At 41.5% G+C, this 25,379-nt stretch overlaps 1 protein-coding gene and 1 long non-coding RNA gene across 9 annotated transcripts in view; both read right to left on the minus strand.

The window, feature by feature from the left end:
* The window catches only part of SLC39A11 (solute carrier family 39 member 11), a 453,311-nt gene that overhangs the window by 242,762 nt on the left and 185,170 nt on the right, over window positions 1–25,379 (minus strand). The gene's annotated exons all lie outside the window — the stretch shown is intronic.
* Window positions 14,594–25,379, minus strand: part of LOC143687080 (uncharacterized) — a 58,584-nt gene continuing 47,798 nt past the window's right edge. The window contains exons 2-3 of the long non-coding RNA XR_013177409.1: window positions 23,199–23,285; window positions 14,594–19,401 (exon numbers count right to left, since the gene is read on the minus strand). This is a non-coding gene — a long non-coding RNA (uncharacterized LOC143687080). The remainder of the gene's footprint in view (window positions 19,402–23,198; window positions 23,286–25,379) is intronic.

A 25,379-nucleotide genomic window follows, 5' to 3' on the forward strand; every position in this document is an offset into this window, starting at 1 on the left:
ACATGCAGCAAAAATGGATAGACTTGAAAGGAGAAACAAGTAAGTCACAATTAAAGTCAGAGAGTTCAACAACCCTCTCTCAATAATTGATAGAATAAGTAAACAGAAAATCAGCATGCTGGTTTGAAATAATGTATGTACCCTAGAAAAGCCATGTTTTAATCAAAATCCCATTTCGTAATGGCAGAATAATCCCTATTGAATACTGTATGTTTGAATCTGTAATTAGATAATATCCCTGGAAATGTCTCCCAATCAAGAGTGGTTGTTAAGCTGGATTAGGAGAGATGTGTCTCCACCCATTTGGGTGGGTCTTGATTAGTTTCTGAAGTCCTATAAAAGAGGAAACATTTTGGAGAAAGAGATTCAGAGAGAGCAGAGAATGCTGTAGCACCAAGAAGCAGAGTCCACCAGCCAGCGACCTTTGGAGATGAAGAAGGAAAATGCCTCCCGGCGAGCTTCATGAAACAGGAAGCCAGGAGAAGTAGCTAGCAGATGATGCTGTGTTCACCATGTGCCCTCCCAGATGAGAGAGGAACCCTGGCCGTGTTCACCATGTACCTTTCCAGATGAGAGAGAAACCCTGAATGTGTTCACCATGTGCTTTCTCACTTGAGAAAGAAACCCTGAACTTCATCGGCCTTCTTGAACCAAGGTATCTTTCCCTGGATGCCTTAGATTGGACATTTCTATAGACTTGTTTTAATTGGGACAATTTCTCAGCCTTAGCACTGTAAACTAGCAACTTATTTAAATTCCCCTGGTTAAAAGTCATTCTGTTTCTGGTATATTGCATTCTGGCAGCTAGCAAATGAGAACAATCAGTGAGGATATAGAAAATTTAAACAACAACCAGCTCAACCTAATTGACATTTATAGAAAACTACACTCCAAACAGCAGAATCCTTAATAGTTTCAAGTGCACACTGAACATTTTCCAAGAGAGACTAAATTCTGAGACATAAAACAATTCTCAATAAAATTAAAAGGATTCAAGTTGTATAAAACATGTTCTCTCACCACAATGAAATTAAATTAGAAATCAACTATAGAAAAATTTCTGGGAAAAGAAAAACCAATATTTGAAAAATAACAACACATCTTTATACAACCTATGGATCAAAGAATAAAACAAAAGAGAAATTTGGAAATATTTTGAAGTGAATGAAAATGAAAACATATTGTATCAAAATTTGTGGAACACCACCAAAGCATTATGTAAAGGAAATTTATAGCACAAAATGGCTATATATTTTAAAAAGTCTCAATCAATGGCTCTATCTTCCATCTTAAGAAAAAAGGAGCAAATTAAACAAAAAATAAACAGAAGAAAGGAAATGATAAAGATCAAAGTGGAAGTCAATGAAATAGAAAACAGATAATCAATAGTCAAAAGCAATAAAACCAAAAGCTGGTTCTTTGAGAAAACCAGTAATTTTGACGAAGCTCTAGCTAGAATGATCAATAAAAAAAGAGAGAATACACAAATTACCAATCTCAGAATTAATAGAGGTGACATCCCTGTATTAGTTTGATAAGCTGCCGGAATGCCATATACCAGAAATTGTTTTTAAAATGGGAATTTAATAATTTGCAGTTAAATAACTATAACTTGTTGCAGCTTAATAAGTTATAGTTCTAAGCTTATAAATAAGGTCCAAACTAAGACATCCAGGTAAAGACACCGTAATTCAAAAAAGGATGATGGGTCTGGAACACCTCTGCCAGCTGGGAAGGCATGTGGCTGGCATCTGCTGGGGTCTTTGGCTTCTGGTTTCAAATAGCCTCCCTGGAGGCATTTTCTTCCTTTCCAAAAGTCTCTAGCTGTGTGAGCTCTGTTATTTCCACTCTCCAAGCATCTGCATCAGCTCTGCTCTGAGTTTTTTTGAAAATGTTTCCTCTTTTAAAGGCTTCCAGTAAAGTAACCAAGACCCACCCAGAATGGATGGTCCTATCTCCATCTAATCAAAAGGTCACTCCCACATTAGGTGTGTCACATCTCCATGGAGATAATCTAATAAAAAATTTTCACCATACAATCAGGATTGTTGAATCAGGATTAAAAGGAATGGCTGCCTCCACAAAATTGGACCAGGATTAAAACATGGATTTTCTGGGTACATAATAGGTTAAACTGGCATAATCACTAAAGAGTCTATAGATATTAATAGGATAAGGGAATACTATGGACAATTGTTGCCCACAAATTTAAGAATTTAGATAAAACGTACAAATTCCATGAAAGACACAAACTACTGAAACTAACTCAAGATGAATTAGATCACATGAATTGCCCTGTGTTAATTAAATTGAATTCATAATTCAAAACCTTCCAAAAAAAAAAAAAAAACCCATAAAATTTCAGGCCCAGACAGCTTTACTGGTGAATTCTATCAAACTTTTAATGAAGAAATAATACCACTTTCACACAAAAGCTTTCAGAAAATTGAAAATAAAGAGGGAGCATTTCTCAAATTATTCTGTGAAGCCAATGTTACCCTGACATCAAAACCAGACTAAGATACTGCAAGAAAACTACAGACCAATATGCCTGATAAACACAGATGCAGAAAATCTTAACAAAATTTTAGTTAATAGAATTCATCAATATATAAAAAGCATAACACTTTATGATTAAGTGATGTTTATCTTGGAATGCAATGTTACTTTAACATTGTAAAATCAACTGATATTATCATTGTATAACAAATTGAGAATGAAAAACATAATTATCTTAATAAATGCATTTGACAAAATCCAACACCTTTTCCACATAAAACTCTCAACAGGCTAGGAAACTTCTTCAACCTGGTAAAAGACATCTATGAAAAATCTACATCATTTAGTAATGGTGAAAGACTGAATGCTTTCCCCCTAAAGTGAGGAACAAGCAAGGATGGATGTCTCCCCTTCCCACTTCTACTCAACACGATACAGGAGAGACTAGTCAGTGCAATAAAGCAAGGGAAAAAAATAAAAGGGATCCAGATTGGAAAGAAAGAAGTAAAACTGTCTTTATTCACAGATGGCATGTATATGTAGAAAATCAAGTGGAATCTACACACCCACAAGGCTACCAGAACGAATGAGTGAGTTTAACAAGGTACAGGATAAAAGATATATATTTAAAGATCAATCGTATTTCTATATAATAGCAATGAACAATCAGCAAATTGAAATTTTAAAATGACCATTGACAATAGCATCAAAAACAAAAAATATTTAGAGATAGATCTGATAAAGGGTTTGCTAAAAACTAAAAATATTGCTGAGAAAAATCAAATGTCTAAATAAATGGAGAAATACACTTTGTTAATGAGTCATAAGACTCAGAATTGTTAAGATGCCAGTTCTTCCTAAATTGATTAATAGATTCAAAACAATCCCAATCAAAACTCTAGTAGGCGTTTTAATAAACTGACAAGCTGATTCTAAAAGTCTTATGGAAATACAAAGACCTAGAATAGCCAAAAGAACTTTGAAAAAGAGTAACAACTTTGGAGAACTAACAGTATCTGATCTCAAGACTCATTTTAAAACTTCAGTAATCAAGACAAATTGGTTTTGGTATAAAAATAGACAAATAGATAAATGGAACTGAACAGAGAAACCAGAAATAGACCCAAACTTATAACAACTGATTTTTTTTGCATACTGCTAAGGCAATTCTGTGGAGAAAGAACAGTCGTTTCTACAAATGGTGCTAGAAAAACCTGATATCCATATGCAATGGATGTATCTGCCTCCAGACCTCACCCTATATATAAAAATTAGCTCAAAATGGATCAGAAACCTAAATGAAAATCTAAAACTACAAAACTTCTACAAGAAAACGTAGGAGAAAATCTTTGTTACCTCCAGTTAGGAAAAGAATTCTTAGATATTATACAAAAACCATGATACTAAAAGAAATAGTAGACAAAAATTTCATCAAAATTGAAATTGAGCTGTCTTCGGCTCTTTGAGACGCATTTTTAAGAGACTAAAAAGACAAGCCACAGACTGGAAGAAAATATTTGCAAGTAATATTTCTGATAAAAGACATACCCAAAATACATGGAGAATGCTCAAAGTGTAATCATAAGAAAACAAACAACTCAGTTAAAAAGTGGGGGAAGTGTCGGAACACTGCTTCACCAAAGAAGACATGTGATTGACTTACAAGCATATGATAGGATGTTTGACATCATTATTAAACAGCGAAATGCAAATTAAAATCACAAGAAATACCATTTCACACTTACCAAGCTAAAATTAATACTAAGCATCGGCAAGGGTGCGGAGGAACTGAGAGTTTCATTCACTGATGGTGGTGATATAAAATGGCAGGACCACTTGAGGAAGCAGTTTGGCAGTTTCTTAAACAGTTAAACATACACCTACCCTAGGATCCAGCCACTCCATTCTTAAGTATTTATACGAAAGAAATGGAAGCACATGCCCAAAAAATACTTGTACGCTATTCGTGGCAGCTTTATTTGTAATACCGCCAAACTAGAAAACCAGATGTTCATCAACAGATGACTCGATAAACAAATTTGGTATATCCATTCAATGAACTATAACTCAACAATACAAAGGAATGAATTATTGGTACATGTAACGATATGGATAAATCTCAAAGGCATTATTTTGAGTGCAAGAAGCCAGACACCCCCCACACCACCAAGACTACCTCCTCTATAATTCCATTTATATAAAATTCTAGAAAAAGTGAATTAATGTGTAATGACCTAAAGTAGGTCAGCGATTGTCTAAAGATGGGGGAGAAAGGAAGGGCAGGGGGAGGGATGACAAAAGGGCCTGAGGCTATTTTCCTTATTTTGATTGTAAACATTTCTCAAAATTTATCTGACTGCACACTTCAAACAACGTATTTGTTGTGCGGCAATTATGCTTTGGAAATGTTTGGGAAATTCTGGGTTAAACAAAATTCCTTATTTGTAGGAATTTCTAGAAACTCTAAATGCTGGAGAAGCATCTTTTCTTTTTCCCTTTCCTTTCATAGAGAACCTCATGGAGCTGGCATTCCCTGGACCACTGGGAAATATGACAAAATCTGTCTTGACATAGAAATTTGTAAGTGGCAGATGACAAGAAGACACCCTCTAAATTGTCTTTAAAACTGAAGAGGTCCCCAATTCCGTAAAATCTGCCTCTAATAGATGTGGAAACCTGCCAACTGCCTAAATACATGCATCTACTTTGCTTCACAAGCTACCCAGTTACTTTAGCTTCTCTTTTACAGCTTTAGAGTGTACTTTTTTTTTTCCTTCAGTTTCCAGTAAATGAGAAACTACTGGCTGGGATGAATTGGTCTGTTTAATTACTCCATCCCACAACATCCGATAGAGGTGGTTATTACTGTTAATGATGATAATACTAAATTATTTTGAGTGCTCCAGAGTATGACATTCTGAGAAAATGATCAGAACAGACACTCTTTTCTTCTTTAGGAAGCACACTACATACACTCACAGTTCAGGAGACAGAGAGGAGAGAAATGCTCAGAAAATCCAAGGGCGATGATTACACAATTTTTTCTTAACTGTCCCAATACCATTACACCTTACTGCTCCATGCATATTTTTCTTTCACCAATTCTGGACTGATTCCAAGAATTGCAGATTTATGGGGTTATCTTTAATCCATATTATCAATATTCATGCAAGTGACTTAAGGCAATTGTTTAATCAGAGTTTAATCTGAGTTCCATCCGGAACTCTAGCTGGCAAAGAAAAGCATCTGACCTCAGCAGGATTGAGTCAACTGCTTCCCTTGATGAAAGGAAGATCTCACTGCCTGCTTGAAGCAGAAGATGCTTTTAAGTGGTATTATCAAGAGGGCTCATCAGTGAGCCCAGTGCCACACAGGTGCATTGGCTCAAAGAAGCACAGGCATGTGTGAGCAGAAGCTGCATAAAACATGGCCAAGGGCTCTACTCCATCCACCCCATTTAGCACCTGCACGCCTGAGTTCACCTGCCCTCACTGGTTGGTGTGTTATTACAGATGTCTATAGAAGCTCAATTTGTTCAATATCATTTCCTCTTCAAATCTTCTGTAACGCCATGGAGGGCTGATTACTGCCAAAAACTTGGACGAAAATCACAGAGACAACTCAGAGTGGCACTTCCTTTATGACTGAGCCAGTTGAGCCTCACTCCTTCCCAGGAGGTTATTAATTTTGCTTATTAATTTTATTTACAAACACTCCAACTCCACAAAAATACACTCCCTTTTCTCTTTTGCCCCACCTTCTCATAACCTCTAATCTGCTTTCTGACTCTGCAGATTTGCTGTTTCTAGATATATCTTGTAGGTGACATCACGCAATATTTGTCCTTATGGGTCTCACTTATTTCACTGAGCATAATGTTTTCAAGGTCCTTCATGTTACAGCAGGTCTCAGAACTTCATGCTTTCTTAGGGTTGAGTAACATTTCTTTGTGCATATTACCACATTTGTTTACCCATTCATTCGCTGATGGGAACTTGGGTTGTTTCTGCCTTTCGGCCATTGTAAATAATGCTGCCATAAACACTGGTGTACAGTATCTGTTTGAGACCTTGTTTTTACTTTTTTTGGGTATATACCCAGAAGTGGGATTGCCAGGTTCCATGGCAATTATGCATTTAACTCTCTGAGGAACCACCATGTTGCTTTCCACAGTGGCTGCACTATTTTACATCCCTACCAACAATGCACTCGAGTTCCAATTTCTCTGCATCCTTGCCCAAACTTTTTATTTTCCATCTCTTTTTAATAATAGCCATCCTTGTGGGCATGTAGTGTATCTCACTGTGGTTTGATTTGCATTTCCCTAATGACTGATGATGTTGTGTTTAAGTAATATTTAAATACTACTTTAGGCATTATTAACATGGAAGCTTTTTAAAGTTCCATGGAATCAGAAAAAGTATTTCAGGTTCTTGTCACTGTTCTACTGGTGGGTTGTGACTGACCCAGAGTGAGGTGCCTACATATTCTGAGGTTTGACTGAGAAATGATCTAGGAATCCCATCAAGTTATAGAGAAGAAGTAGCTGATAAAAATGTGTTCTAGCCTCACCAAAAAGATCTGGGCTAGTGGAGAGCTGTGAAAATGGCTATCAGATTCACTCCATTCTCCTTATCTGGAGTGTGTCTGGGGGGATCGGGGGTTTTGCTATCCTTTTACACTTACATAAGATGTGAAGTTTAAAGACTGAAGTGTGACCGTGCTGGTTTGAAAATATTATGTATCCCAGAAAAACTATGTTTCAATTCTGATATAATCTTGTGGAGGCAGCCATTTCTTTTAATCCTGATCCAACACTATAGGTTAAATCTTTTAATTAGATTATCTCCATGTAGATGTGACACACCCAATTGTGGTATTAACTTTTGATTACATGGAGATGCGACTCCACCCATTCCAGTTGGGTCTTGATTAGTTTACTGGAATCCTTTAAAAGAGGAAACATTTTGGAGAAAGAAAAATGATGGAAGCCTCAGAGCCAACAGAGAGAGCAGAAGCAGATGCTTGGAGAACAGTTGCTTCAGAGAACACAGACATGGATGTCTGGAGATGTTTGGAGCCCAGCAGACATCACCATGAGATGTTACATAAGCCAGAACCTAGACAGGGCCAAGGGAAGCCAAGAGATGAAAGCCAGCCCCGGAGAAGCAAGGTAAGGCACCCCCACAGGAACAGAGGCTGAAAGCAACAGAGCCCAGGAGCAAGGGACCAGCAGATGCCAACCAGGTGACTACCCTAAGCTGACAGAGATGTTCAAGACCCATCGGTCTTTCTTGAGTGAAGGTAACTTCTTGTTGGTACCTTACTTCGAACATGTTCACTTCATTACAACTGTAAACCTGTAACTTATTAAATTCCCTTTTATAAAAGCCATTCCAGTTCTAATACACCACATTCCAGCAGCTTGCAACCTAACAGAGTGACCATGTCCTGCTGGGTGCAAGTAGACATTGTCTTTCATCTGACTCTGCCCATGGAAAGAAGAAATCTGTAATAACTTACCACAGAGGCCCTGGGCTCAAATAGTAGCGGGTCACTGCTATGGCCATGGGCAGGGTTGGCCTATGCACTGCTGTGGCTGTAGACCAACCATCCATAGGCCAAGCGCATTCCTTTTTATTGCATTTCAGGCAATGAACCCTCGGAGCATTATTTCCACCCACTCCGTTCTTCATCTACTGCAGTACGTGTCCCAGAGAGCCTTTAGTTTTAAGCTTTTGGAAGCTGTCCAGCCCTACCAGCAAAACTGCAACAAGCACAACTAACTGCAGGTGCATAAGCTACCCTCAGCTTCATTTCAAAGTGAAGAAACAGACAGCCCATTAATCTACCTGTGCCTATCTCACTTTGGATTTGTCACATAGCTGTCTGTTCTAAACCATCATGGGAAGCATCTTAACGACCAGACAGTATTACTCAGGTAGTGTAGGCAGGCAAGAACGCACTGAGGTCTGTCTCAAATATTAAATTTTTTACAAGAGGAAAGCATGAAACAAATGAGACATACATACAAAATAGGAGAGACACTCTATGTTCTTGAATAGAAATGGGTGCAAACTGTGAAGCTGCTACCCTTTTTCAAATTAATAGCTTTACTGTAATACTAAAGTCACAGTAGATTTCCTCTTTAACTGGACAAAGGGATTTTAAAGCTCATACAAAGAAAAGGGCTAACGAGAGGGACTTAGCACTAAATACATTATGGAACAGTAATAATTCAAACAGATCTTACTTGCTGTAGAAAGTACTTAACTTTCATCAAATTTATCATTTTAAAAATCCTGCTGAGACAAAGGGGACCGAAGCACTTGAATGGCTGTCTGTGTGTTTCTAAAGGGCCATCAGACCATATCAATTCTTCGCCGGCTGGCTCAAGGACTTCTGAGGATACTTGTAGCTTACTGAAATGGAAGCGATTTCCTGTGGACTAGATTTGGATTCTAAAATCAGCTTCTAGGGGTTGTTGTTATTTTTTTATCCCCAGCATTTTCAGACTAGCTATTCTTTAGCTGTTGCTTCCCCTCTCCCTTCAGATTAAATAGCTTGCTATCAAGCTCAGAATGTCAATACTTCCCGCATACTTAAGTTTCATATTTGTCCAAATCAAGAGTTGGGTCTATGTGATCATGAGTCTATGCCACAGCAGGGAAGACATCTGTGAGCATTTATTTAGACCCCTTCATACTGTTGGTTCATAACTTGCAATCTCATTCTCACCTTGACCTTTCATTCCCCCATCCACTGAAGATTTAAGCACCTGGATCACTGTCTTTCTCTTCCTCCCTACTGCTATCATCATCACTAGTGGTGCAGTATTCATGTCCATAAACCACCCAATACCTTGGCTTGGAATTGTTACCTGCTTTACCCCCCAATGACCTTGTCCTATGTACTATCTCAGTTAACTAATCCCCCCAAGGGTATTTACTAAAACTGGAGCTACCTCCAAAAATCTCAATTCCAGGCATCTCACGTGCTGACCCCCTGCCTTCCATATTTCCAGCTCCTTCCTTCTGTACCCTCAATCCAACAGTTCTTTGACCTACTGGCACATCTACTCCATTGTCCTAAACACCTTTTGACTTTTAACACTGCCTTCCTTCATTAGCCAACAGTAGTCCCTCCGGCACACACCTGCATGCATGCCCAGACAATATCAACTCCCCACTCACTTTGTACCTGTCCCTCAAGAGCTGAATGGGGTGGGAGAAAAACATACCACCACAATAGACTGGTCTTCCTTGAAGACTCTCACCCCAGAGCTCCTAGCGCTTCTACTACATTCCCCTCGAGAAGGCATGCCCAGCTTCCAAGGTCTATTTCATAACTGCTTTCTCAAACCTGCAAAAACCCCTTCCTCCCCACTGAGGTTTTTGTTTTGTATTTCACTGAGAAATCAAAAGAAACATTTGAGACCCACCACACCAAACACACCTGCATTCCTACACCTGTGTCATCCAGCCTGCCCCCACCTTACTCCTATCCCACCCCGGCAACTTTGTTCCTGCAATCTCCGGAGTCATTGATTTCTCCCTCTCTACTGGATTCACCTTCTATTATAACTTCCTCTTAAAAATCCTACCATTGCTGTCAGATTCCCCTCAGCCAAAACTCTATACCTTGACTCTCTTTTAACACTAAAACTCAAAAGACTCTCCTATGTTCACTGTCTTTACTTTTCAATCCCTTATTCTCTCTTCAACCTTCTCCAATCGGTCTTTCACCTCTGCAATTCCATGGAGTCCACTCTTGTCAGGATCACCACTGGTCTCCATTTGGCCTGCGGTTGGCTCTCAGACCTCATCTTGCTCATCCTTGCAGCAATTTTGCATGGTTCATCCATTCTCCCTTTTTGAACATAGCTCATTTGGTTTCCAAGACACTATCCACTCCTGGTCTTCCTATGTCCTAACTGGTTGCTCCTTTTCAGTTAGCTTGCTGGATTCTTCTCAGCTTCACTGCGGAGAGCCCCAGGGCTCAGTCCTCAGTCTTCTTCTCTCTCCTGTCTACACTCCCTTCCTGAGTGATCTCAGCCTACCCTGTGGCTTCCAAGGCCATCTATATGCTGATCATTCCTATATTTACACTCCAGCTCAGACACTGTCGATAAACTCCACAGTCATGGGCCCATCTGCTTACCCTAATATTGCTATTTGGATATTTAAAAAGGATCTCAAATACAGAATCCTTGATATCTTCCCACCCCAAACTTGTTCTTCTCTAGCTATCCATCCAGTTTTAGCGCAAACAAAAAGCCCAAGAATGTCTTGTGTCTCCTCTCCTTTTCTCATAGCCCTCAATTATCAGCCAATCCCACCAACTATACATTCATCCCCATCACTATTTCTTCAGACCAAGCCATTCTTACTCCTCAATGATGAAAATATCCTCCCATCTGGAATGCTGTATTCCATTCTTGCTCCCCAGCTCCCAGAATCTATTCACACAGCTGCCAGAATAATTCTTTATAATTTAGGTTAGCTTGTGTAACTGCTCTGATTAAAACATCCTGAGGGCCTCCTGTCATTCTTAGAATGAAATCTGAAGGCCTTGGTAATCTGAGTCTTGTCCTCAGATGCTGGCCACCTTTCCTCCATGCTCCCCAGACTCACATTCACCTCTTGGCTGTCCTTCAAACACCCTAAGCATATCCCAGCTTTAGAATCATACTGATGCTCCTTCTGACTGGGATGCTCCTTCTCATCTGGATGCTGCCTCAGACTGGAATACTCCCTCTGGTCAGGGTGCTCCCTCTGATTGGGATGCTCCCTCTCACCTGGATGCTTCCTCAGGCTGAAATACTCCCCTTGGTCAGGGTGCTCCCTCTGACTGGGAGGCTTTCTCCACAGATACTCTCAAGGACCCCACCCTACACCATTCAGGTTTCTCTTTGAAAGCCACCTCTTCAGAGAGGCCTTCCCTGACTGCCTTTTCTAAAACAGCAATCCAGTCCCACTTCCATCCTAGGACTTGACATTATGTCCCCCCCACACACACCATAAAACACAGAACCAAAAAACTTTACATTCTATCTCTATTTGTCTGTTATCTGTCTCCTCCACTGGACTTCAGGTCCTGTGAGTGCAGGTACTTTGTCCTCTGTAGCACAGTGCTGTATCCCCAGGATTTAGAACAGCTTGGAAGAGACTCTTCATCAAGTGAACGTATGAATGGATGAACCAATCAATCAATCCATCAGTCATCATCTGAAGATAGGGGCTGGACCCCTGGTAAAGTCTGTTTCAGCTCTTTTACCCTGTATCAGAAGGGGGGGCGGGGTGCTATGGAACAGAACAGAGGAAGCACATCAAAAGCTTCGTTTTCAAGACCACAGCCTCCACGCATTTCTCCTGAGGGTTTTACGTTCCTCCTGCTTCCTCTTCCCGGGGCCCTGTATGCAGTAGGCAGCTCTGAATCGCAGAGAGAAGTGCCGGCAGCACCCCGAGCAGTCCCGGTGCCTTCAGCAGTTCCCTTTCTTCCTCCACCGCGGGAACAGCCAGAGCTGCTTCTTTCATTTTCTGCTTAGGCAATGGCTTCTTTCCATGCTGAAACAACGGCGTCCTCTCTTCCCATTACTAATGCAAAAGATTGCCTATTTCTAATTATATTTCAGGCACTTAGGGAATTCAAAGAGCAGAAAATATGTCAGGAGCAATTTACAAATTGTGGCTATTTGTGTACACGCTTGCCTGGACTACAGCAAATAGGGAAAGAAAAAAAATGTTCATTAAAAACATCAGCTCTCCTCAGCAGATCGCTGTTGCTATTTCTCCTGCCAGTCTTAACAAACACACAAGCCTAAAGCCTAAAAATGAATGCGCTTGTGAAAATAAATTATTTTTCCCCATCTCTAGTGGGAGTTTAACAGTGAACTTTTCCCCACTAATAGCTCCCACGCTGCCCTGGAAACTACCTTTCTTTTGCATTCAAGTCACTGTTTCCAAAAAGAAAAATGATTTTTTTCTCCATTTTTGTTAGCCGAACTTTCTCAGGAGCTGAAAAGTTCTCACCACAGTCATACAAGTCAAGGCTAAATAATTATTCCATGGATGCTGGAATGGCGGCATTGTGTGTAAAATGGAGGACCTTTAAACTCACCTCAAGATTCTGAGCCCAAACTTATTTTCTTACTCATTTTTAAACCTCATAAAATTATAAGTTGCTCAAGGGTTTAAATCACTTTGGATGTCTTTTGTATCTTACATTAGTGCTAAGACCAGCACTGTACATAACTTTCTACGTACTACCTTTCAATCAGGAATTTTCAGATGCAAACAAAGCCACTCAACAGAGTCCAAGGACCTCAGCGTAACCCTTTCCCAACAGAGGTTGCTTGCCGACCATTGCTCGGACTTTGGAATAAGTCTTTCATCTGGAACCTGAATCAGATTTCGTGAATGGAGAGGCTTCTAGGTATCTAGTAAGGCATGATCTTTCAGCGTGCTGTGTGCCAATCCCATTTTGCTTGCTTGATCGGTGCTAAGCTTGTTGCATTGAAGTTAAGTGCTGAAGAGGTAGAATAAGAAGCAATTGCAGAGGAATTGTGCTATAGAGATCATTATTCATAAGGAGGCTTAGCTCTGAAACAAAATTCCAATATTGCCCAAATATAAGCTGATTCTGAGTAGAAGACAAAACTCTATTTTCCTATTTAAAAAGGGGGAAGTTGGCCAGCTTGAATATATAAACTTTGGAGATTTCGATGTGGATGAAATAATTAAATGTCTAATTGTAGTGCTTAATTCACTAATGTTGGTACATACGCATATTTAAAATAAGATATTATATAAAATGTTAACTTTGAAATCCCACTTTTGCCTGTTCTCACATTTCACAAAGCAATGTTATTTTTCCTCTGTGTCTTTGATATCAGTCTTGCTGCAGTCACAAGAGAAACATTTGGAGTAATCAAGCAGTTTTCAAGAGCGCATAATTTTCACTTTCATCTGAGATCCCACTCTTTAAAAATCCACAGGTACAGCTATCACTTGTCATTTTATCCCAAGCCTCAAGTGCCCACTGCACAGCACCAGGAGAGTCTCTTTGTTTTCATTCATCCTATAGGAATGTATTTATTTGCACTACATAACCACACGCTGCTTGCTTGGCAAGTCGTGGGTATAGCAATCGACCCAATGAAGGGTTGAAGCAAGTCAATACATAGATTTAGGGAGGTGAGAGATGGAGCAGGACCAGAGGCAAGAAAACACATAAGGAGGCCATTGTATTGGTCCAGGCAAATTATAGTGAGGGATTCAACCAGGGCAGTAAAAGCAGGAAGAATTCAATAAATACTTATAAAGCAAAATCAGCAGGGCTTGTTAACTAATGGATTTAGGGAATTAGAGAAAGGGAAGAGAAATTAATGATGCTGAGGTTTCTGGTTCTAGAGGTTGGATAGATTTGGTACCATTAAATTCCTTCTGAAATGGGCAAGAAAAAAGACAGAGAAAGCTGGAGTCGGGGGGAAAGTGGTCATGTATTGTTTTAGACCCACTGAATATAAGTAGCTATTTGGACAAATAAATCAAGATATCAAACAAAGAGGGGGGATATTTGATTCTGACATTCATGAAAGGAAGTTTTCTTATAAGCTTTCCTATAAGCCTCAGCCTATAAATTCTAAGTAGAACAGCAAGTGCAACTGAGGCCCCCAGGAGAGGATGTGTAAAAGGAATGTTAGGGGAAAAAATAATTTAATGGGTAGATAAACAAACGGAAGCCCAAAGGAGAGTGGTAAGATGTTGCTGGAAAGGAAGGAGAAGAACTGGAAGGGAGAAGGGCCAGAGATACAGGGAAAGAGATTTTCAAAAGGTGAAAGAAGTTAACCATTGAGAATACATTGGGAATTTCAGGAAAATGACTCACAGTTTTCCACTGGTTTTGATATTCAGGAGGTCACAGGTTGAAGAGGTAATTGGAGGTAAAGAAAACACCTCACATAAACCTCTATTTTCAGAAGTTTAGTTTGAAATGAAAAGATGAGAAAATAAAATGAGTGGCAGCTAGAAGGGGATGGCAGAGTTGAGGGAGGGTTTTTTTTTTTTTTTAATTTGTTTTTTTCCCCAGAGAGAAGATATTTGAGCATGTATGAGCTGATTGAAAGGGCCAGGAGAGAAGGGATAGAGAGGCCAGGATAATTAGTGGAATAAGGAGGAAGGGGAGCAGACCATGTGGGAAGAAGGAAAAACACAAGCGGAAGGACTGCTCTTGAATTAGGAGGAGCAGCTATCTCCTCTTCTGAGGCTGGAAGGAAGGAAGATGGTTAATAAATGGGTAAGTGTGCAGTGACGGGGTCATGAAGCTTATGGTGTCCTCTTATTTTTGTCTGCATCTTCCCAATGTAATTGGAAATTGTTTGCTCAAAGTTCAGAAGATGAAGGTTGGAAAAGGGACTTCAGGAGTCTGGAAAATCTTTGAATGATCACCAAGCGCCCGGCAAAAAGAGCTGACTACATAGAAATGAAAGGTGGGCTTAGGGTGGGCTGGGATGGAGATGTTGAGTCTAATGGGGGTGGCATGGGCTCTTTCTCAGCAGTGCTTGGCAGCCTAAGCAGAGGAGATGGACCATAGCACTGGTCCAAGGCTGAGGTTCTGTCAGATAGACAGAGTAGAAGGACAAGGTGCAACGAAAGTGAGGTGCTAGTAAAAGAGAAGCTCAGGTGATCAAGGGGAAGGTAGGACATGTACTAAGAAAAGGATAAGTGAAAACTGGAAGAAAGTGTCCAAAAGAGAAGTATCTGGAGGAAGGTAAATCAGAAAGGGCATGGAAGGACGAGAGGCTCAGGTCAGACGACAAGATCTAAATGGAGAACTAGGTCCAGGGAGTGACCATAAGAGAAGACTGCTGATGAAGAGGCCAAGACGCTGTCCAAGTTGAAGCTGACAGCAGTGAAGGGGCACTGCTCTGTGTTCATCAAGTCCCATTTCCTCTTCCTAGTGGACAGGCAGGTAGGCTGCCTTTCCCAACATTCCTGGGAATTAGGTAGGTCATGTGACTCTGGTCTGAGCAATGGAATGTGGAAAGGAGAGATATACAGGATTTCTAGACTCAGCATCTAAAAAAACCTCTCCTCCTCACTGATCAGCTCCCCTTGTCTATGGGCCCAAAGCAGAGGACCTATGGGAGAATGCACGAGCCATCAGATGAATGGAGCCTGGATCCCTGAATGATGACATGGAGCATAGGACAGGACATGGAGCAGACTACCCCCCGCCATTAGCCTTTATTGCTGCTTTAGGGGCTGTTTTTACAGCAGTTGGCTTGCTCTGACTGAAACAAAAGACTTGTAGCCTGATGGCATAAGGCTCAATGAGGCTTTTAATTAAGGGCTTAAAAAAAAGAGTGATGGGAGCCCTGCCTTCAGCCCTGACAAGTGGGGCTGGAGAACGAACAAGCAAGTAGTGTCCTGAGCAGAGAGGACAGTGAGAGAAGCAAGATACAGAGGTGGAAGGCATTTCTAGTGGAGACAATGGGGCAGTAGAGAAAGTGTTTTCCAGAAAGATCTGGGAGGGAGGGAGGGAGTCAAGGAAGAAGAAGCCCTCCACATATGTCAGGATGTGACCAGGGATAAGAAGGCTAAGGCAGGGTGGGGTCAACTGGGCCCTGTTGACAGTGGGAGATTTGTTGTCAAGCTCAGACAAACTCACAGCAGTGTCTGAGACCATGGCAGAAAGGGAAGAAATAAATATGCCTGGAGGGCCTGCCATATGGGAGGCTCTGGAATAGCTATGACACAAATGTCCATACTTACTAGAAAACCAATATGTTGGAATTGTCCAATGGCCTTCTTGGTCTTTTTTTTGTTGAACTGGGAGAATAAAAAGGACTAGCAGGGCCTAAAGAAAACCCCTCAGTATAGCTGGAGCTCGTCATGGTCCACACCTGCCTTCCCACCCTCTGGACCTTGAACTTGCTGTTCCTTTGGCCTGGAAGGTCTGCCCTCACCCCCTCATGTGCTTTACTCAAGTCTCTGCTGAATGCCTTTCTCAAACATCCTCATCTACCACCCTGGTCACTCATTCTCTCTCTCTCTGGCCTTTTACCTGGCTTTATTTCTCTTTTCAGTTTTATCTCTACTTGACATTTTATCTCAAAAAGAAATATATGTGTGTGTACCTATACATATTCTCAATACAGCCGATTCTTCTTCACAACCGCTCTGTTCTATAAAGTCACCACAAACACTGAATTAGTGGATACTGAGCCATTGCTCCTGGGGGAGATACTGGGTCAGGTTCCTGGGAGTCTCTGCCCACAACATGATCAATACACAAATTTGTACATGTATGTATTTAAAGACACCTTACTTAACATAGATTGTTGACTCATTAACACGACACACAACCAACAGCATTATAATTCGGGCCTGGACACAGCTTATCAAACACTACCGTTTTCTCCATCAGGCCCATCACAGCCTTCCTGCACTGAGGAACATTAAACGCACCTCAGCACTACGCTTGGGTCCATTTTAAACAGCAAAATCACCAAAACATGAAATTCGTGGCACTAAATATACCATGAATGAGGACACTTGCTTACAATATGAAAGCCAAAACAATAGGGCAGAGCTTAACCTTAGTCAGCCTCAGCTGGGAATGTGCATGTCAGGTCACTCAAAATTTTCACCATTCTCCATGTCCAAGAATGACTGTGAAAAATACATGGGAATTGTTTGGGGGTTACAAATAAATTACAATGAGAAGGGAAATTTGGAAAACAGAATCCTTGAATAAAGAGGGTCAACTCTCTAGATAACATGCTATGATATATATATGTGTATATATATATTACCATTAATTTTTTTAATTTTATTATTTTACTTTTTTTTTTAATTGGGGGAGGGAGGGCTGGCAGTCTCTCCCACTAGCCCATGTAACTGGGACATTGCTTTCCCAACCCCAGGGTCTAGCACAGTGTATGGCAAACAGTAGGTACTCAATAAAAAGATTAGATGAATGAAGCTATGAAGGGCCAATGTAGAGTTAAGCATTTTCATTTTTACCAGGGATTTGTATAAGATGAAATGAACTTTTGTGGCAGTATAAAGGAACACATTTATAATTTTCTTTTCTAATTATAAGCATTATTGGGAACTGAAATAGATGAGAAAGAAAATTATAGACTTTCCTTCTCATGGAAGACTTAGGAGGAAAAAACATGAGATGATTCTCTTCCTAGGACAGATGAAGGAAGAGAAATAGATTCAATAATATCACATGGTGACTTCCAGATTGAGGACTCAATTTCCTCCCACTGATGTGGGGTTATTTTCTCCCCGATTTTTTTTCTAAGTGAGCAACAAAGAAAATTGGATCACTCAGTTCCAGGGTTAAAAGACACCATACATTTATATGGGCTCCAAGAGGGATGACATGACACAGAAGGTACTGGGTCCATAAACATCCGCTAAATCACTTCACACAGTCTCTAGAGTTGGAAAGAGCTCGGGGCAACCACCATACAGAGGAATGTCTTAGCCAGTGCCCACCAAACTCCTTCCTCAAACCAACTGATTCACTGGATCCAAAAACAAGGTTTAAGGGTGAGCGGGGCGTGAATTGGGCTCACTGCCACCATCAGTGTGTTTTCAGGGTAAGCACTCCAAGAGGCAGTTATGCTAACTCAGTCATCAGGAAATGAGGGCTTCCTAATGATAGCTGTGACTCTGATTTCAAACACTGCCAGTCAGCATGAGGGCTTTTGTTCCCCTGTCAAAAGGATCATTTATACAAAGTTCTAAGAAAACAATATTCCCTACCCACCTGTGGTGGCTTGGAGCTTTGAACCCCAGAAAACCATTCTTAAACTTAATCCATTCTGTGGGTGTGATGCCTTGTAAATAGGACCTTTGGATGAGGTGACTTCAGATAAGGTGGGCCCCAGGTTGGGTCTTAATCCTATTTAATTAATCCCGAGGGGGAACTAGGAGGAAAAAAGGCCTTATAGGGAAGGTCATAGAGAGAGAGAAAAAAAAAGCCACAGAGGGAATAGTCAGGAGCTGAAAAGTCAGTGGAATGGGGAAGAGAAGGGAGAAGCCAGGAGAGGCTGCCATGTGCAGGAAAGCCAAGGCCAAGAGTCACCAGCAGCCAGTCCCTGAATGCTACCGTCTTCGTGACGAAAGCATCGCCTTGATGATGCCTTAATTTGGATTTCTCCTTGCCTCAAAACCATGAGCCAACAAATTCCCATTGATTAAACCAACCCATTGCATAATTGCATGGTATATACTTTAGCAAAGAGGAAACCCAAACACCACACACATGCACACACACATGCATGCACACACACACGCATGCACACACACACGCATGCACACACACACACACACACATTCACACACACTCACCCCCCAAAGAAGAAAATAGAAACCTGGTATTATTGATGAATGCTTGTGGACCCCAGAAGTTCAAAATGGCAGTATGCGCCTTGGCTACCTACATTCTATAATTTGTACAGTATATCTCGCTCCTGCTATATTGCCTGAGAACCTCATTTGGAAGACCAATAGGTTTCAAAAAAGGAACCGGGGGTGGGGTGGGGATTTTAATCTACTACCAAAATTCACACCACAGAACCTGAGAAAATCCCAAATTACAAAGGGGCTAAGTACAACAAGAACAAGTTCGAGACCTTTATGCCAAAGTTCCAGGGGGGAACTAAGAGGAAAAAGTGGCCAAAAGACGACAATGGGGCTGAAGAAGTGTTTGCTGCACAGAAGAAAGAGTGAGTGAGTTCCCTCAGGCCACTGGGGCATTTATGTAACACCCCTGTAAAAACACTGTTTCTCTTTTAGCTACTTTCTGAATACCCACCACATTCCAGGTACCACTGTAGATGTTAGGGATACAGAGACAAATGTGGCACTGCATCTGAACCTGGAGAACCAAGCAGTGAATAAATTAATCAAGTACAATACAAAAATAACAAATGCTAATAGTAAATGTATAAAAATACTTAGAAGGACTCTAGAAAAGGAGCTGATACCTAGGCCTAAATGGAACAGAAAGAGCTTAGTAGAGAGGGGGATATTTAAGCTAAATCTTGAAGAATGACTCTGAGATTGCCAGATAGAAGGGAAATAATGCCAGGCAGAGGATGATTTCAGTGTGGCAAGGGGTGGGATGGGGAGGGGGTTGCTGCAGAAGACAACCATGGAGTGGTGGGTTGGAGGCCAAGCTGGAGTTTAATCTGATTCCATAAGCAGCAGGAATCCATGTGAGTTGCTGTGAAGGCGGGGACCATGTCCATCCTACTCCCCTTGTTTCCCCAGCACCTAGCACAGTGACAGAACAGCCATACCTTGCTAAATTGATTAATTAAAAACAGGAGAATGTTTGTTTGGCTATCTCCAATGTTGATGCCTCTAGTAATTGCTTGGAATGGGGTGGAATGTGAGGGAATGAGTGGGTGGCAGGAAAGCTGGGAAGAAGCAAGCACAGAAGGATGGAGAGAAACACATTTCTGAAATGTTAGAGCAGAGGAGGGGGGGAGACATTAAAAAACATTCCTGTCCTGATTTTAAAATTGCCTAAATGGACAAAATGCATTTCTAAATATGCTGTTTATATCAAGGAGAGCCACCTTTTCCACCTTTCCCCATAAGAGAAGGAAAACACTTGGGCTGCCAACTCCATACCATCACCCATAAGTGAGTTCTCCATTTTTACTTTCTTCTTTCCTTCTCTGTATTCTATTTTTCAGAGCTGGTACACATTGCTGTCATTTGCTTTGAGCCAAGCAAAGAAAATTGCATTTTAACATTACCTTCAGCTAAATCCAGTTGAGAATGTTCAATAAACTCTTTATAAAGAATGATTAGAGAAGGGTATTTTATTTATCCAAATACTCTAGTTAAATGAAAATTGCTAAAATAGATCATACACAAATTGCTAATTTTCAAAGAATTAGTGTTTAATAAAGTGCACATAATCCCAAAGCTGTGCTAAAGGTTTTTAAAATATTTTCTTTTTTTTTTTTTGATGTGCATATGTATGATTCAGGATCTTAAAATTTAACAGTTTTCAGTGAGCTTACCTTATTTTACGGTGCTACGCAAACTCAGTTTTCAGATTATATGGTTTCTAATTTTTACCACATACTACCAGAAGCATATAATGAAATCCAAAACCAAAAAGGCAACACGTAGGGACTATCCATGCCACTTCTTTATTCACTCAGTATACATTTATTAGTGCTGTAACCCACGCAGGGCACCAAAAGATGACTAAAGGCTAAGCCTGTTTTTCCTCAAAGAATTCACAGAGGGGAGCACAAACTTATTTTTCATTATATATCTATAGCACATTTTTTCATTTTAATAACTGAAGTAGGAAAGGGGACAGAGAAGAGAAGATGCTTGATCATGCCTGTTAGTGGATGTAGGAGAAGGAAAGGATTTACTGAGGAGATGACACCAAAGCAGAGTCCCAAAAAATGAGTGACAACATTCCAGGAACACAAACTTGGAAAAGATCAGAAGCTTGGAAACCAACTTGGCAGCTACCGTTGGAATTCATGGGCGAGATCATAAAGGCCAAAAGTGAGGGAACCCCAGTGGGCAGACATGGTGGCCAATTGGCTAACTGGAAATGAGGAAAAGGAAGCTGTCTAAATGGCACTTCCAATACGGGACCTCCAGCCACATGCAGCCATTTCAATATAAGGTAATTAAAATGTAATTAAATTGAAATTAAATTAGTTGCGCTAACCCATTTCAAGTGCTCAGTCTTGCACAACAGAGATATATAGTTTTTCTATCATCGTGGAAAGTTTCATTGGATAACCGTGGCCTAAAAGAACCCAATGTTTCAGACCTAAGGCAACAGAGCAAATGCTGGTACCACTAAATTAGAGGAAATGCTGGAGAAGCAATGGGTTTGGGTGCAACTAATGAGTTCTGCTTGGGGATTGCCAAGTTTGAAGGAAAAATGGAACATCTTGGTGATGACCAAAAGGCAGCTAGAAATACAGGTGCAGAGTTCAAAAAGCATGGGTTGGGATTGCAGGCTTGGAAGTCAATGGTAAACAGAAAGCAGTTGAAGTATCCGGCATGGAAAGGACTACTCAAGAGATGTGGGCAAAGGAGAGGACCTGGGGGAGAAGGAACAGTAACAGTTAAAGGATGGATAGAGAAATAGGAAGCATAGAAGCACAGGAGATGGAGAAAAAAAAAAAAAGAAGAGGGAGAAAAAGAAGAAAAATGGGATACACTAAAGCCAAGGATAGAGAGTATTTTAAAGAGAAAAGGGAATAAAATGCCAAGTGAATCAAATGTATCAGGAAGTTTAACAAAGCACTGAGGTGTCCACTGCATTCAGTAGTTAGGAAGCCACCTTAGCAAGCCCAGTTCCAGTGGATGGATAATGAAAATATGACTAAGCACAGAACCATGTGGAAGGAAATGTTTGTTTTCAACTGGCAGTCTCTAAAGTAGGATTTTCAGAGGGACTGATGCTTCTAATCTCAAAAGCATAAAAATGGTTTATCAGGACAGTCCAGGTCCCCAGAGAGTCCACTCCTAGGCATACCACTGCTGTTAGGGAGGAAAGAATTAGGCATTTTGTCCTCATTAAGATTTGGGACAGCATCAAGGTGGTCCCCAAAGAAGGAAGGACATGGTTGTCTGGCCTCTCCCCTGACCTGGAAGGAACTCCACGAACCCAGGGAAATAAGAGCAAATACCTTCTGCCTCGGGTTAGAGCCAAGGAGTCGTCAGGCTTCACTGAAAATGCCTTGAGCTTGTTAAAGAAGAAAGATGATACCTATACATGTGTACAAAGAACATGGGCATGCACACACATGCACACATCCACAAGCATCCGTGCACACACTCTCTACTCTTGTTCTCTTTCTCTCCTATAGTGGCAGAACCAGGACAAGAACCCAGGCCTCCCAACTCCCAGCCCAGCACTTTTCCCCCCACGGCAGCTGCCAGATGCCCGGGGAGGCTATTGCTAAGGGCAAGCAGAGACATTTTCTTGCCAGAGCAGAAGGCAGTATTTCATGGATCATTCAGTGCCCTGTCAGGAGTGGCTTTCCAAGCATCCAAACATGGTTAAATAAAAGCCACTTTACTGACCCACATCATCCCTAATAATTGCACCTCATGCAATCTGGCTTCATCCAGGAGCGCTAATAGCTTTTGATCACCCCAAACAGGACAAAGAAACAAAGTGTCTGCCTCAGGTGGACACTGATTGAGCTACACAATGGGCTGCAGTGGTCCTGCAAAAGCCACACATCCAAGCCCAGTCAATAGGAAGCCCCATTCCCCTGCAGCACCCCACAATTCCCCACTGTACCCGCCGCCAAAACTGCTCGCCTTGGGGAGGAGATAGAGGGAAAGGAAAAAGGCTTCATGGACTCTACCTCCTAAACCTGAGGGGGATATCAAGTCTGACTTTGGTTTTCTCATCCTCAAGCCCATTCTCCACCACTGAAACTCTTCTTACCCCATTTGCTTTGTCTCTAATCCTAATTTGATGAGGGGGTTAATGAATCTTATGAAAAGGCAAGGGTCCAATAAACTCGATGCTCTCTCTCATCTTCCTTAGGTATTTCAGCAAAATGATCCCTCTTCAGTGACATTCATTGTGTATAAAGCACCATTCTTGTCACCTGGATTACTGGGATGGGCAAAACCGACATCTCCTGGGTCCCCCGTGGAACTTACCTTCAGGAGAGAAGATGGAAAACCAACACAGCATGTTTAATAGGATGTCAACACCCTATGAGCATGATGGAGGAAGGCTCAGCAGGGCTGGAAGACAGGGAGTGAGGTTGAGAGAAGGCACTCGCCACCCCGTAGTGGTGTCATTTGAACAGAGATGGCAATAAAAGAAGAGTAAGCCACGTGGATATCTCAGCAGGAAGAGCAAAGCAAAGGGCTTGAGAAGGAAGAAGCCAGAAGTGCTTGGCGGCCAGCAAGGAGGTCACTGTGGGTCTGGCACAATCTGACTTGTATCTTTATAGGGTCACTCTGCCTGCTAGGCAGGGAACTGACTATGGGAGGGTAGGGATGGAGACAAGCGAGCAGTGAGGGAGCAGGTGCAGCCATCCAGGGTAAGTAACTGGGAACAGTGACTTCGTGAGAGCCTTACCATATCCCTAGTTACGAATGCAGCAATAATAGAAAACAACATAATCCACAACTGCAGGCGTTTCTGAACCACCATGCGGAGCAAGTAGATGCTAATTTTGGAAGAGAGGCAATTAGAGAATCCGGCATCTCACTAACAACAGCGCGGTGGGAGCCCTTATTTTCAGCATCTTCTCTTTGCTAAGCAGAATCCCTGCTTCAAAATATCACCTACGTTTCTCTGCCTATTAGAGAAAGAAAGCACGTCGGCCTCCAGAAGGATTATACTGCAGAATCCATAACGCAAAAGAAATCCATCAGAATGTCAGTAAGGCTGATAACATGTGAAAAATAGCATCCAAACTAAGTTAGATAAAAACATGTTTTCTTACCGACTTATGAGAACGAAGACTGAAAGCCAATGAGGTGGCCTTGGCGGCTGGAATTCCAACGCAGGCCAGAACCACGGGTGATGGAGCACATTGAGGATACTGTACAGCTCAACCCCAGGCAGGAAGGCCCGTGGAGTGCAGAAATAAGCAGCATGTGGCTCAGTCTTAAGTCCTCAACAGTTAAAGGCATGGGCCCAAAGAGAAGGCCGGGGCTAGCGACAAGAGCCCTCCCCTCTTGGGCTTTGGCCAAAGACAACAGGATCTGATGTGCACCGACTCTGTTTATTAGAAGTGGAGAACTAGATGTGGCACCGATGAGAATGATTAGCTGGACGGGAAGGCCAGGAAAGCAGACTGCAGGGAAAGGCTCTAGTTTGTAACCGGGTATTTATGTGATGATTCGTTCCCCATACGACTGTGAGTCCTGTGAGGGCAGGATGATGTCTGCGTTTGGACACTACACTATCCCCACATGTGGCACAGTGCCTGGCAACCATTAAGCTTTTGGATGAATACAGGCTCTGCTTGCTTCCTTAGACTGTCATAACAAATGACCACAAAGTGGGTGGCTTACAAACGCCTCTTACATAGTTTCTCGGGTCTGCCGGCCATCCTTGGCGCTCTTTGATTTGTAGACACATGACTCTAATCTCTGCCTCCATCTTCAGGAGTCCTCCCTCTATGTGGCTTCCTCCCTTCTCTTCTCTTCATTGGATTTGGTGCCTACCCTAACCCAAAACGATGGATGCTGTCATCTTGTAAACTTTAACCTAATTACATCTGCAAAAACCCTTTTTTCCAAATAAGGTCACATTCACACATTCCGAGTGGGTATATACTTTTGTAGGGAGGACTGCCATTCAGCACACTACCCTGACTAAATGAAGAATGAATGAATGAATGAATGAATGAATGAAGTTAACACACAAGAGGAAAACAAAGATGGGTTCATGCTGACATGCCAAAGGCTGGTGGATATAGATAGAATAACTGAACATACATTGAAAACCAGAAAATAAGAAGCTGAACATAGAGCAGTTGGAAGTGAACTCATTAACTTCAAAACTGCTGTCTTCTGCTGGGCACCCCTCCATGCAGGATGGACAGTGAGTAAGACCCCTCTGACCCCAGCACTCACCTCCTCTCACCTCAGCCATAACAGACCAGGTCCTGTCTTACAAACAGGTACCAGAAACCAAGAATAATTTTGTTTTTATTTTCCCTCAGTTAAAGATGGTAAATTGGTGCTAACATCAATTATAACAAATGTTCCAGAGCAATGCAAGGTGTTGGGGGTGGGAGGTGTACAGGAATCTTGAATTTTATGCATGATTGCTCTGTGAACCCACAGCTTCCCTAATCGAAAATACATGAAAAATAAAAA

The sequence above is a fragment of the Tamandua tetradactyla genome, chromosome 6 (assembly GCF_023851605.1).
Source record: "Tamandua tetradactyla isolate mTamTet1 chromosome 6, mTamTet1.pri, whole genome shotgun sequence".
NCBI lineage: Eukaryota > Metazoa > Chordata > Mammalia > Pilosa > Myrmecophagidae > Tamandua > Tamandua tetradactyla.